At 35.8% G+C, this 17,575-nt stretch overlaps 1 long non-coding RNA gene across 1 annotated transcript; it reads left to right on the top strand.

The window, feature by feature from the left end:
• Positions 1–1,607: 1,607 nt before the first annotated feature.
• Positions 1,608–11,163, top strand: LOC128087965 (uncharacterized). Its single transcript, XR_008210091.1, has 4 exons — positions 1,608–1,703; positions 9,398–9,520; positions 10,216–10,346; positions 10,803–11,163. It is a non-coding gene; the product is annotated as an uncharacterized LOC128087965 (long non-coding RNA).
• The last annotated feature ends 6,412 nt before the right edge of the window (positions 11,164–17,575 follow it).

The raw sequence follows: 17,575 nt of genomic DNA, 5'->3' as shown, positions 1-17,575 counted from the left end.
TTTCCTAACAATAAGATTACCTGATAATCTCAAGCAGTGACTGTAGAAGATACAGAACAAGACTAAGCCTAGTGGATGTTGCATGACACTCAGTGATGAGCCTTAAAAGCTCCGGAAGAAGTCAAGGCCTTCACCTCCAGTTTGCTGTTCTTAAAGAGCATGCTCTCCCTGTTCTTGTGGCCATTGTTAAGTGTGAGGAACAGCTATCTCCAGAGGATCACTCAGGGGTTGTGGCTGTCATCACACAGGAAATTCTGGTTCCTTGCTCACATAGGACTAAGCAGAGTCTAACTTAAATAAAAAAAAAAAAAGTTTTTGTCTCTGTTCTGGTCAGAATTCTCAGCAACAACTAAACTGGTTACCAATTTCATTGGCATTTAACTTCTTTCCAAAATTTTCTAGGGATGCTTACAAATATGTTCTCAGCAACTTTTCCTCTGGTAGAAATATCTTTCTTGCTTTGATCCTTTAATGAAAAATATTTTTCTGTTTCAATCCTCGCATAGATGGGCCCTTTTGGCTGAAATATCTCTAATGGAAGAAAGGTCACATTTAAAATGTTGAAGTACTGTAATCTGGAGGAAGGAATCACAAAGGAATCTGAAGGTAATCTGTAATATACCAACAATGAATATTGTTCTTGAAGAGTGAGTCTACTGAAAGATTTCCCCTTACTTGCAGGTAAAAAAATTTTTATGAAAGAAGTCATGAATAACTGGCTAGCTTGAATTTGAGCTGAAAAAACTTCTGTCACAGACATGTCCTTCACATTTCCAGTGTCTCACTGTATTCACAGGGAGGCTGTAAGAAAGAAGTAGACACTCTTCAGCAGGGTCTGTTGCGATAGGATAAGGAGAAATAGTTTCAAACTAAAAGAAGGAAGATAAGGAGGAAGCTTTTTGCAATAAGAGTAGAGAAGTACTGGCACAGGTAGCATGGAAAGACAGTGGATGCCCCATCCCTGGAAACTGTCAAGATCAGACTGAACGGCTCTGAGCAATTGGATCTAGATGTTGGTGTCCCTGTTCATTGCAGGGGAGATGGATTGGATAACGTTTAGAGGCCCCTAACCAACTCCAACAACTCTTGATTCTAGGATTTTATAAAGTTCATCTCCTAATGCATTTTATAAAGTTCATCTCCTAATGCAGCCTCTTACTTTTTGTGAAATTGTCTGTATCTTATGGTGACATATCAGAGATACTGTTATTCAGCTAACAGACCCCTTGTTACACTTGCATTTCTCATGTGGCAACATGCCACAGTGATTGATCACTCTGCTGAAGTAGGCTCTATTTATTCTAGAGCTAAGGACATTGCTACACTGTACCTAAACAGCCTCCATCCTTTACAGTTCTGTCTTAGCAGTTCCAGCAAGTTAAAGGGTTAGTGTCTCCATAAATATGTCATTAACCCTGACAAGAGTTTCAGTGACTAGATCTCATCAAAGCAGATTCACAAAGAAACAGCAAGTGATTAATACTATATACTTTTGAATGGTTATTGCCAGGTCATGGCCTGAGCCAGTGGTTGAGCACCAGCTGAGAAGGCAGGGTTAACCCAGGAGCTCAGGTGCAAGCAGTGCACTTTAATGAGGGGAGGTGGACCCTTCTCCCTCTCCTTTAAGGGTTAGCAGCCAAAGGAGTAGCTTCTGTGGATGGAGGTTGTGCTCTTCTCAAGGCTGCCTCTGGTTATTGGAAAGGGTGAGATACTTTTTCTTCTTCATCATGTTCCTTTTGCTCTGTAGTACTTGTATCCCAGTGGGAAATGCTCTTTTCTTTGCTCTATAACTTTCTTATATCATAAATTATATTAGTTTGTCCTTTTCCTAGTCACTGTACCTTTTGCTGTGAGTTAGTCTCTTTAGTTTTGGGATTTTTAAAGTTCTCTTCATTATTACTGAGAAGAAAGTTACTAAAAAAATACAAAGTGATGATTTTTCAGTGAAACCAGTGGAAATTCTTTCACAGGGCCATGCAAGCACACGGTTAAAGATGGCAATGTTAAACCAGCAATCTATTTGATTATTGCATGACGTTTTTAATAGATGATCCTATCCTTTAACATCCTTCATATATAATGATGTAGTTCCAGTTAAGTGTAATGAATGTAATTCCTCAGAATTAATGTTTTTTCTTTCATGTAAAGCACTCAGAGATATTCTCTGTGTTCTCCAAAACATTCAAATGCTCAAAATGAGAACTGGTAAATCTGTAAAAGTCCTAGTGACTGACCTAGGAATTGAAAAAATATTCTCAAGTAGCTTTCCATTGATCATAATCTTTTCAAAACAGAGAGTTTACCAGTGATTTAGTGAGGAAAAATTCTCATTGCTAGTAAGCTTCAAAATAACTTTTCCCTGGAGGCTCTCTCACCAAGGATTTTTCAATCATGAAGCTAGCATCATTTGCCAATAATCCCATTAGAAAGATTTTGTTTCATTCTGCTAGATAGAATGGTACTCTTTGAGGCTGACAATCAGTCTGAGACAATTTTTGACTAATGAAGAGTTTCCTAGGTGTCTGGCTTCCAAATTTTAAAAAGGCAAGTGGGCACTTTGTTTTTATTGCAGAAACTTATCAAGTCTGGCATGTTGATTAACCTGCTTTGAAACTATCAGATCTGTCCACTTGGCTGGTACAAGGATTTAAGTTTTCAGAGTTTTGTTTTGGAGATCAGGGAAGATGGTAGAGTAGCCACTATCTACTGATTAGATGATTTTTTTTTTTCTGCATGCGAGAATGTATCTATAAAGAAGGTTGTTTAAAGTCTGAATCTGAACTTATATTCAGCAGTTAATTCAATGTGAATCACACCTAAAGACTGATGAAAAGATAGTTATTAAACAATTCCATGAAATCAGTTCTTCTTGTTGCATTTCAGAATGAGACTAAAAGTAGTCTGTGAGTGGCAGAGAACAAGTACGAACTAATGATGCAAGAGATTCTGGACAGATGGGTGAAATACTTATACGTGTCTAAAACAAACAGTTTTGATAAAACACCTCAGATTTTCTTGTTTTGGAAAGAAAGGAATAACGCAGGGCTACCACCTTCTTCTTTCCCTTGTCTTTTTAGACAGAGTTTCCATCTCAATGTTTCTTCAACTCTGCAGTTTGGATGTAATGTAAGTTTATAAACAGATGAATATTTGTCACTGCATAAAATTGAGAAAGCAATTATAGTTACCATCTATTCCATGTTGTCCATGAGTATGCTCTGTCTGTACAGTAAATATGCAGTAACTTACTCCAAATCCCTATGAGCAGTAATAAGCTGAGATTTCAGGTGTCACAACTTGTCAGAAGTGCAAGTCAAAACTGTGGAGCTTCTCAGAGAATAAGATACCAGCAGGAAGATAGAATTTCAGTGAGCAAAGCTGAAATAAAAACAAAAAATAACTTCACTTACCTTTCTGAGACATCAGATAAACCAAGGAAGCGCAAGGTGAGAATTGTCTTTGGTGGCTTGTTAAGGCTGAATCTGTGTTGGTCTTTGAGATGTCTGGCACACTAGCCTCCGTTTGTCTAAGACCCTTGTCCAGTACATGTGCTGACTGTGCAAATAGGTCATAGCATCTTCAGCAGGAGCAAGTAATCCTGTAATAATGCCAAGTAAACAAAAACAAAATAATACTGTATCTTAGAAATGCATCTGATGTCTGTGCTGCCATTCAGAACAACTGAACATCTAGTAATGAACTGAAATAATGTTTTCAGCAGTTTGTATAGCTGGCCGTGATGTCAGAGACAGATGTTGGTGGTATGGCAGCAGAGGCTAAACCTTCCTGCCTACATTCCATTACATTTTGTTACTGTGTGGTAGATGGTAGCAGAGGGGCAGTCTGACAAAATGGTGTCCAGATAAAAGTGCATGTGAAGAAAAGGTGTGGAACTGAATTCCTGCATGCAGAAAACATTGTAGCTGATTTTTATTTTTATTTTTCCTTTGAAATATGTCCTTTGTATCTGTTGTAATTTCCATAGAAATAAATAGGAGGCATTGCTTTCAGAGCAACCTACGTATTTATTGGAGTACAGATATGGAAAGCAGCTTGTCAGAAGTTAACTTTTTGCATGGAATTAAAGGCCACAGGATCCTCTACTCAGAAATATCAAGATTTAATTAAGTGATTAAGAGCTAATTACTAATTAAGAGCCCAAACAGTTTGGCTAGACTAAGGAGTAGATTCAAAATACAGTGGGTAGATACTGGACAACAATCAACAGCATCTAAAAAAATCTAGAAGTTTTTTTTAAAAAAAAACACACACACACACACACACCAAAAAAAAAAAAAAAAAAAAAAAAAAAAAAAACACATGGTGCTGCACCTAGGACAAAGCAATGCTAGGCACAAGTACAGATGGGAGATAAGTGTTTGGAGAACCCCTCAGTAAAAAAGGGCCTGGGGGTGGTGGTGACAGTAGGCTCTGCATGAACCAGCAGTGTACCAAGGCAGTAGAGGGCAAAATGTATTTTGGGGTGCAATAAGCTCTGTACAGACAGCCGGTCAAAAGAAGTGGTCATCCTGCTGTACTTAGTATTGGTGTGGCTTCACTTTGGCTACTGCATGCAGTTCTGGGCTGTCAAACACTGGAACAAGCTTAATATGCTTTAACATTTGGTTAGGCTTCAAGTGGTCCAGAAGTTGCACTAGATGATCAGTGAAGGTCCCTTCCAATTGAAATATTCCATTATATTGTAATCCTTTCTTTGCAGGATAATCTCGACCTGAGATTATGCAGGATAATCTCTAACAGAGAAGCCTGTGGGTAGCTCCCACCTCAGTACCTGCGGAGAAGCAACCTGAGTGATCTAAGCTTCCATAGCTGCACAAATATCATATTTGTGATCAGAATCTGAAGACTTACTCACTATATTTGCTTTCTTATTCTGTCTTATTAAAACAGTTATTAAGCCATTTGTTTCCAAACCTTCTCAACAGGTTCCAGATGGATCCCTGCACCATCTCTCCCTCTTTCTCCTCGCCCCACACCATATTCTGTAGTAATGCAGAACAGAAACATTCTATTCAGTTCAAGGAAAGAAATGGTCAGTTGCTGGAATTTATCTTTTGCTGTTCTTTTCTTACTGGATGGCTCTACTAGTACTTTCTAGGTGTGCTCTTATCTCAGAGGATCAAAGAACTAAGCCACCAACAGGTGCTCAAATCCTTTCCAGTGACAAGAAACTGAATAAGGTGAAGCGCTTCTAGATGACCCCTGTTTTTTGTGCCTTCTCTTGTCACAGAGGAGTGCTTCAAGAGCCATTCATCCGTGCAAACTGGTACCCAAGACATAACTCCATTTCAAAGCATCTGACAACAGTCATTGCTGTCTTCTCTCCAACCTTTAGCTGTCATCAGACACTGCTGTCTCAGGTAGAAGTAAAAATGAAAAGAATCTGAACCAGAAAAAACAACAACTCTCTACTTTGCATGTCCACCTTTATGCAAGATGAGAAGCAGTGCCTCTTGACTCTGAGCATACAGGATGTATAACAAAGAGTCACAAACTTTATTTTAGAAGGAAATAAAGGAGAGAAAGAAAGAAATTAAAAAAAAAAAAAAATCAGAAAGGGATCAAAATGGGGATGGAAAGTTGTTTTAATATTTTTTCTTATTGTTTGTCACTACTTGGATCTGTAATTAAATATTTATTGATATTAAATTATGCTATTTTTCCCAAATTTAATCTATTTTGCCCATAACACTAACTGGTAAGTGATTATACTTCAATCCATGCCTTTTCTCATGCCTGTTCTTCCTACTTTCTGCCACAATCTTGTGGAGGGTGTTGAAGAGAGCAGGTGGGTGGGAGTTCAGCTGTTAGACAAGACTAGCCCACTACAGATGGTGAAGTCTCAGCCATGATATAGTCCAAGGCATGTTCCTAACTCAGACTGATGAGAAATCATGTGAATGCACACAGTGGAGCGCTGACACAAAACAATATGTCAATACAGAGTTTATTCAGTTCTGACTCTTTTTGTGTAGAAGTTGGAAAAAGTCACACCAATCACAGCAGCTATTATTCTTGCTTTTCAAACCATTATGCATATGAATTCCAAACTACATTCTGATATCAATGTCCTTGCCCTATTTATATCACAATCCTTACTCTGTACCAACATTCTGTCCAGCTTACCTGCTCTTTTATGATCAAGATCAGCTTTTGATCACAAGATCTAGGAAGTCTTTTAAGGCTATTGCTTTAGTAAAACATTTATATAATACAAATGCTAAACTGTGCATTTAGCAAGATATCGATTGTCAGTTTTTTTCTAATATTTTGACTTTGTTAGTGTTAGAAAGAGTATTCATTTTTCTTAACTGTGGTGGTTGGTTTTTTTTTTTTTTTCTTCCTTCCCCTGTAGGTTTTGTGTCTGTCTTAGTGAACTGATTAAAAAAAAAAAAATCATACTAAGAGATTTTATCTAAGTTACAGTGCTGACTCCTGAATTAGCAGCACTAGTTTCAGGAGAACAAGGTGTTCCATGCTTGGATATTTAATTCTAAAAATAGGAGAGTTTGATTTCTACAGATTCAGTTTTCTCATCCCTGACTCACCCTTAACTATGCTCAAGATCTCTCCGTTTATGTTTTCTTGCTAAGAACTCAGGTCTATGAGTGTCTGAGAGAAAGGATAAGAGAGTTTTAAAATAATTGATACTTGCCAAGTCCTGGGCATAAATTAAACTCTGTAATTTCAGAAAGAACTCATTCTATGGGAAGAAAAAATATTAGCACTATCAAACTTTGTTGATATGCAGCCACGTTAATTCAAATAGCAAAATGAATAACAGTTTAAGCTATCATCTAAGATATTTGAGTTGGTTTCATAGTCATTCTAGAGAAGAATTTATCTTTAGGAAGTACAGATAAATTCTTCTCTAGAATGACTATTCTAAATTTGCTATATGTAATGGGAGAAGCAGATTTCGGTACATAAGATCATTTATAAGTGATAACTTTAAAATCTGGTTCCTTGGAAAGTATGAAATGTTTCTGCTTCTTGTTTGATAAATGTTACAGCAGTTAAATTACTCTGCAAATTTATATGCAGGACTCACAGTCGCTAATTGGAATCTGAAAACATCAGACTCTGCTAGCAGTAGCCTATTTCTGTACTAAGTAATAGGATTATTGAAAACTCTGTCCTTACGTATTGTATTCAAGGAGAAAAGCCATGAAAAATTCAAAGGCTTAATCTAGGCACAGTTAGAAATTTGTTGCAATTCTTGGACTATTTTATGTAGATCAGTAGAATGAGCTATTGATGTGAGTAACAAACAGGGCATAAAGAGGAAAAAATGAAATGAGAACAGCCTTTAGTTTATCTCACTGCATAGAAAGTACATTCTATTCAGCATATATACATTTCGGTTCATAAAATTCAACAGTAAAAAGTGAATATAAAGCGTATATAGCATGTTGAATTTAAGTCAATAGCAAAGACTTCTTAATGGAGAGGTACTATACTAATATGAACTATTTGCTTCACGGATGTTCCCAAAATAAAATATTTCGTCAGTTGCTTCTAGCCAGATTTGCAAGTTGAGCAAAAGTAATAGACTCTTAAAGGTCAGCATATTGGTTGAGATAAACTTGAACAGTTCACTTGATAAAAAGATGCTTTAAGTTTCATCAAACTAAAGTATCACTTTCTTTAGGAGATTCTAGGAGGTCATCTATCCCACAATTTTAATTCATGTACGTTTACAAAATAGGCTATTTTGGCAATTGCGTTTTTATTATCCACTCCTAACAAAAAGTATGAAGGCTTGCTCACTTCTCGCATGCAAGAACGAGTATTCTTTAGCACCTATTTATAATTTCCCTCTGTTCACTTTAGTTGGTTTGAAGACTTGGTGACTTTAATAAAAATTTAATCTTCAGCTCAAATGGAAATTGTAAGACTCACTCATTTAAAGGCTGCTTAACTTTTGTTTTTCTTCTTTCTGCATTTCACACCTGTAATATCATGACGGATAATTGTACCTATGAATAGTGAAATTGATCTAATTTTATCTCAAAGGGAATATTTTTTTCATTTCATGGTATTTCATTTTCAGAATTACTTAAAATCAAAATGAATATTTAAATATTTTTTTTTCTTTTCAAATGCACACCAAGATCTGAATGCTATAGAAATATGAAACATTCCCACTTCACGGTTCATTTCTATCGGGACTGACTTCCTACTTCAGTGGTTGTAAATAATGGGCCAGTGTTATGGGATGTTAATTATAGTATTCCACAGCACATTACAATGTGGCAACATAATGTTATTATTATTATTATTTTTTTTTTTCAATCAAAATTAAAAAATATATATTTTGCCTATTTCTTAATCTTGTTGCTTAAATATAAAATTGTATTGGTATTCTCCTTTGGGAAACAAAGTTTCCAACAAAATACCTTCAGAATGATGATTTTGCTCATATTGTTTCCAACGAAGTAGTCCACATTCCTTTCTGTGTTTGTAACATGAAATCACAATACTTAAGAATCCTTGATATAGAAATTCTTCAAGGAGCATAGACACTTTAATTTTGAAAGTTAGTACTAAAAAACAACAGGAATAAAAACTTTTTCATGATTTAAAGTGTAGTCTTTATTTCTGACTGATTTATAAAATATAATTTTAGCCAATATCCCTATCTAAAGATGATTTTAACCTGAGAATTTTCATTAAGAGCAGTAGCATCATTTAACAGGCAAGATTCAAACATAATTTTTTTTAGACAGAAGAGAAGATTAATGAAATAAAATATAGAAAAAAAAGATGATTCTTTGTAGAATATGATACCTCATGCATTAATAACAAAACAGATACATTGGGTTAAGTTTCAGGCCAAGAAGGCCAACAAGATATCAAGATTTCACAATTTTATGAAACATATTTGAGCGGGATTCTGCATAAGTGGAGACACTTTGCACTTGTTAACAGTGAATAGAAGATATATTAAAGTTGAAAGATTTATTCTAGTAAGAAAGTAAACTAGACCCATTTTAGTTATAAAGTGTTTCTGAAATAGATATTTATCACCAGGACTAATTTCCAGTTTTTGTCATTGTGAAAGTTGGCCTAATTTTTTAGTTTGTTTGTTTGGTCATAACTCCAGAGGAATTTAAATTTTGTCTGGGTGGCCTTTGAAAAAATCAAATTGTTCTAGAGGCTTCCGAGTCTCCATTTTTACCATCCAGCTTCCTAAGTCAATTTATTTGCTTACCTGTAAAACCCTGATGATATACATGGAGAAAAGTTTTCAAAAATACTCTGAAAGCTTAGATTATTCTGGGGATAGATGACTTTAATCTTTAGAAAAAAGTAGCAGTGGAAATGCCTGACCGTATATTGCCTTTTCTTTGCCTTGTGTACCTCTCCTTCACAGGAGATCCAGCATGTATAGTTTTCTGAATAAGAGCTCAAGGAGCCACAGTACATCGTTTCACCTTAGTGAAACAACCAAAGCCTATCCATCAGCCACGAGGAACATAGAACTGAGACAACACAGGTGAAGTTCAACTCTGCCTATTCAGATTCTGGCATTATTCAGTGATTATCCCTGGTTATTGTGCCTATCTTGCCTCATCAGTGCAACTATTGCACAGGCTAGTTATGTTACAGACTGCCTTTGTAATTGTCAAGGACATTTACTAGCTGTATGCCAAACAAGAAGCTGAATTTCTATGCCAAGTCTTGCAATTAATTCGATCCTCTCGTGTGGTTTCTTAAATGATAAACGGTAAGAGTAAATCCTGATTTAACATCTTCCAGTTGTAAATAAGTGCTTCTATTGGCTTTTTGGACCTTTAAATCATATGAATAGCTGTAGAAATTATTAGCTCTATTTTATCGTGGGTGGAAATGCAATTTACTTCCTCTTTTTCCATTTTAGTAACATTTATCATCCTATTCATGTTGGAAGTGCTTATTCAAATAGCGTATAAAAAGAAAAACTGGAAAGATGAGTTATTAAAATAAGTAGGATGATCTCTATTTTGAGGACAAAAAATATAAACATATTTATAAAGAACGATATAATTAAAAATAAAAGGTTGGATAGAAAATTGATTTTTTTTTTTTTTATTAGCACACAGTGAAGCTGACAAGTCAAATGCAGAATTCATTCTAAGTATAAATAAATTAATAGACATACTCTAATGTACAAATAATCTCTTTTTGGTATGAATCTTGGTGGTACAGTAGGGTTGAAAAGGTCTTCCTAATACAGTTCACAACAAGTGAGATGAATGAGCTACTCCCTTTTGCTGCATCATATGCTTCAACACTGAACAAGCCACTAATGCAACAAGAGATTTACCATAAGGGAATTGACTGTAAGTATTCTTTCATTTTATTATTCCTTAGATAATTTTCTAGAGGCCAGACTGCGTGGTGGGGGGGGGGGGGGGGGGGGGGGGGGGAAAGTATTATGAAGAAATTAAAGCCAAAACCAACAATCAACATTTAGTGATAGATGTGGTCCACCAGTCCGTGTCTGACACCAGATACAGGAGTTGTTCAAGCTTTTTAGTGCATGCAGCACTGATGCACGGAGTCCCTCTGAGTAAAAAATAAGCACAATTCATTTCTATTTTACTGTTGAATGATTTTTTTCATATTAAAACTAAAAACTATAAGTGAAAAAGAACTTCGAAAGGAGAAAAGTTAGAATACTAGCTGACAAAAATTCAAGATATATGTTTATTTAAAGCCTTACTTACTAACTGCAAACAATCTATTACTTCTGCTTTTTGCACATTAACTGTAAAATACTGCTGTGTTTTTTCCAGGTAAAGCTCATGGTCTTAAACTAGACATCTTCCTCATCCTCTTATTCATTGATATAAAGAGATTTAAATGGGTGACTTGTTCCATTGTTTAATTAGAAGTCTATCTTAAAATGAGATTAACCTCTTTTTCAAAATGCTTGTTGCTCCTACAGACACCAGTGGTGATGTTTATGTATCTATTGATTTCTGAGGTGAACATCAGTGATAGAGCTGGGCATGTTTTCTACATGTTCCTCTCAAACAAATCTCTAAATAATGGCCCCGATCTCCAGAAAATATTCTATTTTGATGTGAATTTGAAAAACTGTTAACTTCATTGCTTTATCCCAGCGTGTACCTGACAAACCTTGAAGATCCATAATGTCATGGTTCAGGAAGCAGTGCTAGAATTGTGGGTATATGTATACAATCAACTAACTTTTACTAGTGCTTGTTATTGTGATTGATTAACTTTTATGAAGTCATGTCATCTGAATGGGGATGTATTACATTAAGCTCAGAAAATATGAAATAACTCTACTGCCTTTTTACTAATTATCTGATTGTTGGCTTTCTACAAAATACTTACTGTTGTAGTTTACACTAATGGAATGTAACAAATTTTCACCACCTTCAGTTGCCAGTACCAAATTATAAAGAAGGTAGTTTAGTGCTTGCTCTCTTCTAGCTGGTTGTTTGAGACCAAAAGATAAGAAAATTAGAAGAAAATTTGGTAAGAAAAATCAAGATGAGAATGCATAGAGTCCAGGAAGTCGAGGTATTCTTATTCAAATTGTGTATATATATTTCTACATGATAGACATATCTAGACAGTATTATTCTGCCTGTCCTCCATGCAGGAATTCTTTGGTTTTCAGCAGTGTTGAACATAATGCTAGTTGTTTCCTGTGCTGTTTTATTCACCAATTTAAATTCAAATTATGAATTCTTTTGAGAGAAAATTATCTTGCTATTACATGTTACCACATTTGGTACAATGGATCCTTGAACTTTAGATCACATTCCTAGCCAATTCCTGAAAAGTGAATGCTCTTAATGAATCTCTGAATCCCATTAAAAATGTAATTGTCTCTAATGTCAAATCATTTAGTAATTTTTCTATGGACAAATTAGGCAGAATTCATGTTGTTGACAAAATATGCTAATGAATAACTAGACATGCTGATATTTTGGAAATGATTAAGAAGTGCAAATGCAGAAATGATACTCTATACTCATCAGCAGAAATCTTGGAATCTATATAACTTCTGAGCTGATTGATTTGCTGCTCTCTGAGTGATGTCTCAGCTTCGTCTAGCCATCTCCCTTTTGGAACGCTGCAAGGCAGAATTAGGCAGTCCTAGAAAGTGATGTGAGTCTGTGTAATGTCTTCAGAGTGAAGCAATAACTAGTGAAAAAGGCAGGGTACTGTAATTAATATATTGCTAAAATCTAGAAACAAGGCAGGAACACCTTCTACTAGACCAGATTGCCCAAAGTTCCATCCAATCTGACCTTGAACACCTCCAGAGATGGACCATCAAAAATTTCTCTAGGAAAATTTTTCCACTGTCTCATCACCATCATAGCAGGAAATATTTTATCCACCACAAAAATTATGAGAGCAGAAATACAAAAAATGCAATAACAAGATACTGTTAACCCAGGTGCAAAAGCAGGAGTCCTATTTCATTGCATAGAATCCGGAGTCCAAATATATGCAAAACCTGAGTATGTGCATTAGTGTAGAATTCTGAAATTAATAATATATCATTTTTTAATAGAAATTACATTACAACCATCTATTGGAATGCCAAGAACTGTACAAGTGACACTTCTTGTCACTACTGCAGGAAGAAAAAAGTGTGTTTACTGGCTGTTAAACTGCAGTGCAAATAGCTATGCTAAAACTATGCAAAACTTATTTTAAAATCACCTGCCTAAACCAAGACATAAGCATGTAATTACATCAATTCAAATATTCATCTTCTGCCTCAGCTGATGAAGATGAGATAGCAAGAAAAACCTTCACTGAAGGAAATAACCTGATACATCATTGAGCCACTGTGCTGAAAATCTGTACATGCTTTAACAGATTTTTCACATATTTTATTCAGAGTAGTATGCTTCAAATTGATTTAACGTGCTACCACAATTTACTGCAGAAACACACATTATGGTCATGTGATTATTTCTTCCACTGCAAACTGACTACATCACAAATTCAAAATTGCAAAATTTTCTTTGATTATTTGAGATGGAAAGGAAAAGTTTTTGGTACAGGAAATACTTGAAAGAAAGGTTTTGAACTGATTCCTGGTTATTTAAGGATAACGTCTACTGTATACACATTTCTGGAAATTTGATTGCTAATTATCATAGCAGTTTTCCACATGATACTGTACATAAAATATTTCTTGAATTTTTATGATTGAAGTTACTCTTACATTTATCGTAGCCATACTTGTCTGGATTTTAATAGACTTGTCTGCAGTGCGCTTGTAATGATAGATTTTTCCCTTATTTTACTGCATTTGTTCTTCTTAATTCCTGATAACCACCACTGTAGTTGGGTTGTTTTTTGTTTTTTGTCTTTTTCACTTAAGTGAAGGAAAAGAACTTAAGAAGTACTGGGAGTACAAAAAAACATTCATCCTGCCAGTGTGGTCATGATTTCTAAAGATTGCTAACTGTGCATTGCTGGAGGGAAGGCATAGGACCCATAGAGTCTCATTTTGCTCTTTTCCTACTGTATGATCAGGAAGGTAAATATTCCAATATTCCTACATTTCAAAATGGATTTGTTCAAGGACAGTTAGGATGGTGCTAAAGGTAATTTTGGTGTTTCTGAGTCAGCTGGACTTCAGTCTGTTATATAGGAGATCTCAGAAAATTTTTTCATGCAGTTTTTATGTCTCAGAGGTTCAGGATAAAAGAACAAAACAAAAGGTAAGGTTTTGAAGAAGTGTTACACACTGTCCCAATCTCTAGCCAAAAGCTGATGTGAACCTGGGGGAAGGAATGAAATGAAACTCCTGTGCAGCCAGCCAAGAGCTTGAACCAGCTTTCCTTTCATCAATAATGTGGCCTATTAGCCTGCCCGGTTTATGCATATCAACAAACTTATACTTACTCTATAACCAGCTGCTGCTTCCTTGGTAAGAGGCTTTTACAAAGCTCACTTCTGTTCAAAATTAATATTGATAAATAACTGAAGGAATGGTGAAATTCAGTATCTGTACGTATCTTTTTTAGATGGCTGTGGTGTGTTATAGTGTAGCTTTCTCTAAATATTAGGTCACTAAATAAGTGGCAATCATTTATTTTTCTATTGAAGGAATTTTTGAAGTGAGATTCCATATAAAAGGATTTTCTATTAACAGACCTAAAATCACAGTATTTCTCAGTGCAGTGGAATGAAAATGGTAGTGAAGGGGAACATTTTTCACAGTATACTCCAAGTCATCCTATTCTGACATGACAGCAAGAGCTGAGAGTGATTTGAGAGTGAAGCTGTCTCAGACCTCAGGCTTTGAAGTGTGTGATAAAATACCTTCTTTGAGTCTTAGCACTGTCTATTCATCTCCCTAAGCTAAGCTTTTGAGACACTGTGAATTCAGCTTGTTCCTCTCCTGTGAGCTGTGTTAAATAAATTCTGCAGGTTTACTGTGGAAGTACATTTGCAGATATGCTACAGATTTAGTTTTAACCCTAACCTACTAAGATACTTTTTTTTACATGTTTGCCTGAAAAAGACTATGGAACTGTGATCACAGAACAAGTCAATAACAAATATTCTGAGCAGATCTTCCTTCTCCTGGAAAGATGTACTGAACTGTTCTTTTCTTGCTTTTCACCACATGAATTCCACGGTCACAGTTCACTGAGTTTCACTCATTCTCCCACTGAGAATGAAGAAAAATAAAAAAAAAAAAAGAAAGAAAGAAAAGCTAGATTACTTTTGTAGTCAGACTCGGAGCCTGGTGACACTTTCATAAGGTTGATCTGCTTGATTTAACACTGCTAATGACATTTTATTTTAACTGTGCTTTTTAAAGTCAGGTTAATATAATGTAAAGGTTCTATTCCTTTCATTTATAGAATATGATTAGGCAATAAAAATTATAACTCTTTCATACAAAAAAGGAAATATTTCCAGCTCATTCAAATACTCCATGGTTAGTGACTAGTATTGCCTACTTAATAAGATAAAAAATCTCTATCATATGATCAAAGTCATCAAACTCTTATTAAAAAATCTTCTTTAAAAGATTTTTTAAAGATCTTTAAAAGTAATGTATCTGTAGCATTAGAGCATCCTTTGCTAATCTGTTCAGTGTGTGACAGTGACTAATACTCATATTACTGAGAGGTAAATTTTAGAGCTCACAGCCCTTCCTACCAAAGTGAAAATCGGCTTCTGCCATTCCTTTTGCACTCTTTCCCCATTTCCAAAATGTACTAATTTCCATACTTCTTGTGTAAGCTCCGATCAACATGAATTCTGTATGGTTGTATGTTTCAACAGTTTAAGTTTTCTCTGTCTCAGCTTTTCTAAATTTCTCTCTGTGTACCACCAGACAGCAGCCTGTGCTGCTTCCAATTCAAGAGCAAAGTGGAAAGCTAACCAGAATGCTTAATACTCTATTAAAAAGGTCCTTCTTTGTTTAGCTGAATTCTATTTGTCAGTTTATCAGTCGCAATGCCAGTCAGGACAACTGTCTAGGCAGAGTAGAACATGTTCAGAAATTGAGTGAGTTCTGACTTCTTTCTTACTCTATTAAGTCATTCTAGAATCCCAGAGTATTTTGCATTGTGAAAAGTTAGACTGCTAAGTAGCATAAGTGTTAAATCATAGCTCACATTTGTCAAATTCAATTTCATCCAGACAACTGTGTGGATCACAGGGTATAATAAATGATAAAAGCAAAGTGAACACCTTAAGCCTCCACAATTCATTTATCAGAAGAATTGATGAATCACTTTTTAATAAAATCTATCACCAGAATGAAAAAAGAAAAAAAAAAAAAAAAAAGCCACTATGGTTATCATGGTATTTAATATAAAATACATGGTAAGATAGATGGCTGACTTTTAATGAATAGATCACTGTAATGCCATATATTTAGGCTCTAAAGCCATGTAGCACACACAGCAAATTGTCTGAATCCAAGGCTTTGCTACTGGAATTATAAGCAGTCTGTTTTCAATTCCATCTGCACAATGACTCCTAGTCAAAGCATGAAGAGCTTTTGTTGTGACAGCAAAGAAAATGCATAAATATTGGTAAGACTGACATAATATGGAAATATTTTTACCTAAGGGAAAAAAAGTATGTTAATCCTTAAGCAAACTCCTTACAAATAAAATACATAACTGCTGAAAAAGTAAAAAACATAACAATAAGATAAACCGTTGGACAGGAAAAAGCATCTAGTTCTTCCTTAGAAGTCCAGGGGAAATTTATTCTTGTTCCCAATTCACCTGGAATCATTGGATTGTAGAAACATACATTGGCTTGGGTTTGAAGGGACCTTACAGATCCAGCCTCCAACCAGACCAGGCTGCACAAAGCCACATCCAGCATGGCCTAGAACTCTTCCAGGGATGGAGCACTGACAGCTTCTCTGGGAAATACCTTCTAGTGCCTCCTCACCCTTATAGTAAAGAATTTACTATGAAATTTACCCTCTTTTTAGTTTGAAGCTATTATCCTTTTTCCGATCAGACATAATGAGTTGTGCTTGTGACAATCAACAATGCTGCCCATTGGTAACTGGGAAGGTATCCCTGTTTGTTACATTTTTGTCCTTTACGTTGGACACCTAAGGATCTTGCTCAGGACTCAGATGCACCAAAGTGTATTTGCAGTGATGGTTTCACCCTGATGGGCAGGTAAGCTCCACCATACCGTTTTGTCATTACCAGTCCTCAAAAAAACTGTTGAAGAAAATTTGATGAAAAAATGGGTCATGAGCTGGCATAAGTACAGGGAGATTCCTCAGCAACTACTACCATGGCTGAAACAGACTCAACATAGAGATTATCTGTTACCTGTTACCTATTGCAGGTACCTACCTAACAGACTAGAACAGTAAGAAAGAAAAGCAAACTAAAAACATCTTTGGTGAGGGTAAATGGAGAATGTGAGGCTGCAGTCATCCCACAAATCTTAAACTCTGCTGCTCCTCCATGGCCCCTCTCTGCCCTGGCTCTGCATGGGATCCCTCGCATGGGATGCTGTCCTTCCCCAAGTGATTGCACTTGGGCTTCCCCAGGCTGCAGCTGTCCATGTTTCTCCTCCTGCAGGAATAGGAAGGATACAGATAGCCAGTGATACAGAGTACTACGTCTATGCCTGCCAAAGGCTTCAGGCGTGCTTAAATATCTCTCTGAACAGATTTAGTTCAAAGTGATACAACAGGAATAAAAATTGGCCAAAGCCAACTTTTTCACGTGAATTTTGGTTAGTAAAGAATGAGAAGGTAAAGATTTTTAGAAGAACAACATTTTATTTAGAATTGTAACTCTGAACAACTACTGGATGCCCAGCTCTTTGATCAGAATCAGATAATTTAGAACAAAACACAGAACCTGGAAAGGGAATCTTACCTCATCTCCACTTCACTGAAGTGTGGATTGTTTTCTGCAGTAGGATTTTTCTTAAAATTTTTTCTTGTGTTCTGCCTTTGGAAATGCCCCAGGGGTTTCATGTTCTCCCACCAGAAGTTTTGTCCTCAATGCAGACTGCAGCCCTACAATAAAGTGGACACATGGCCTTCCTCACTTTTCTC

Source organism: Tympanuchus pallidicinctus, unplaced genomic scaffold (genome assembly GCF_026119805.1).
Source record: "Tympanuchus pallidicinctus isolate F22 unplaced genomic scaffold, pur_lepc_1.0 scaffold1, whole genome shotgun sequence".
NCBI lineage: Eukaryota > Metazoa > Chordata > Aves > Galliformes > Phasianidae > Tympanuchus > Tympanuchus pallidicinctus.
The sequence above is the reverse complement of the archived record's forward strand: the minus strand, read 5'-3'. Positions and strand labels throughout refer to the sequence as shown.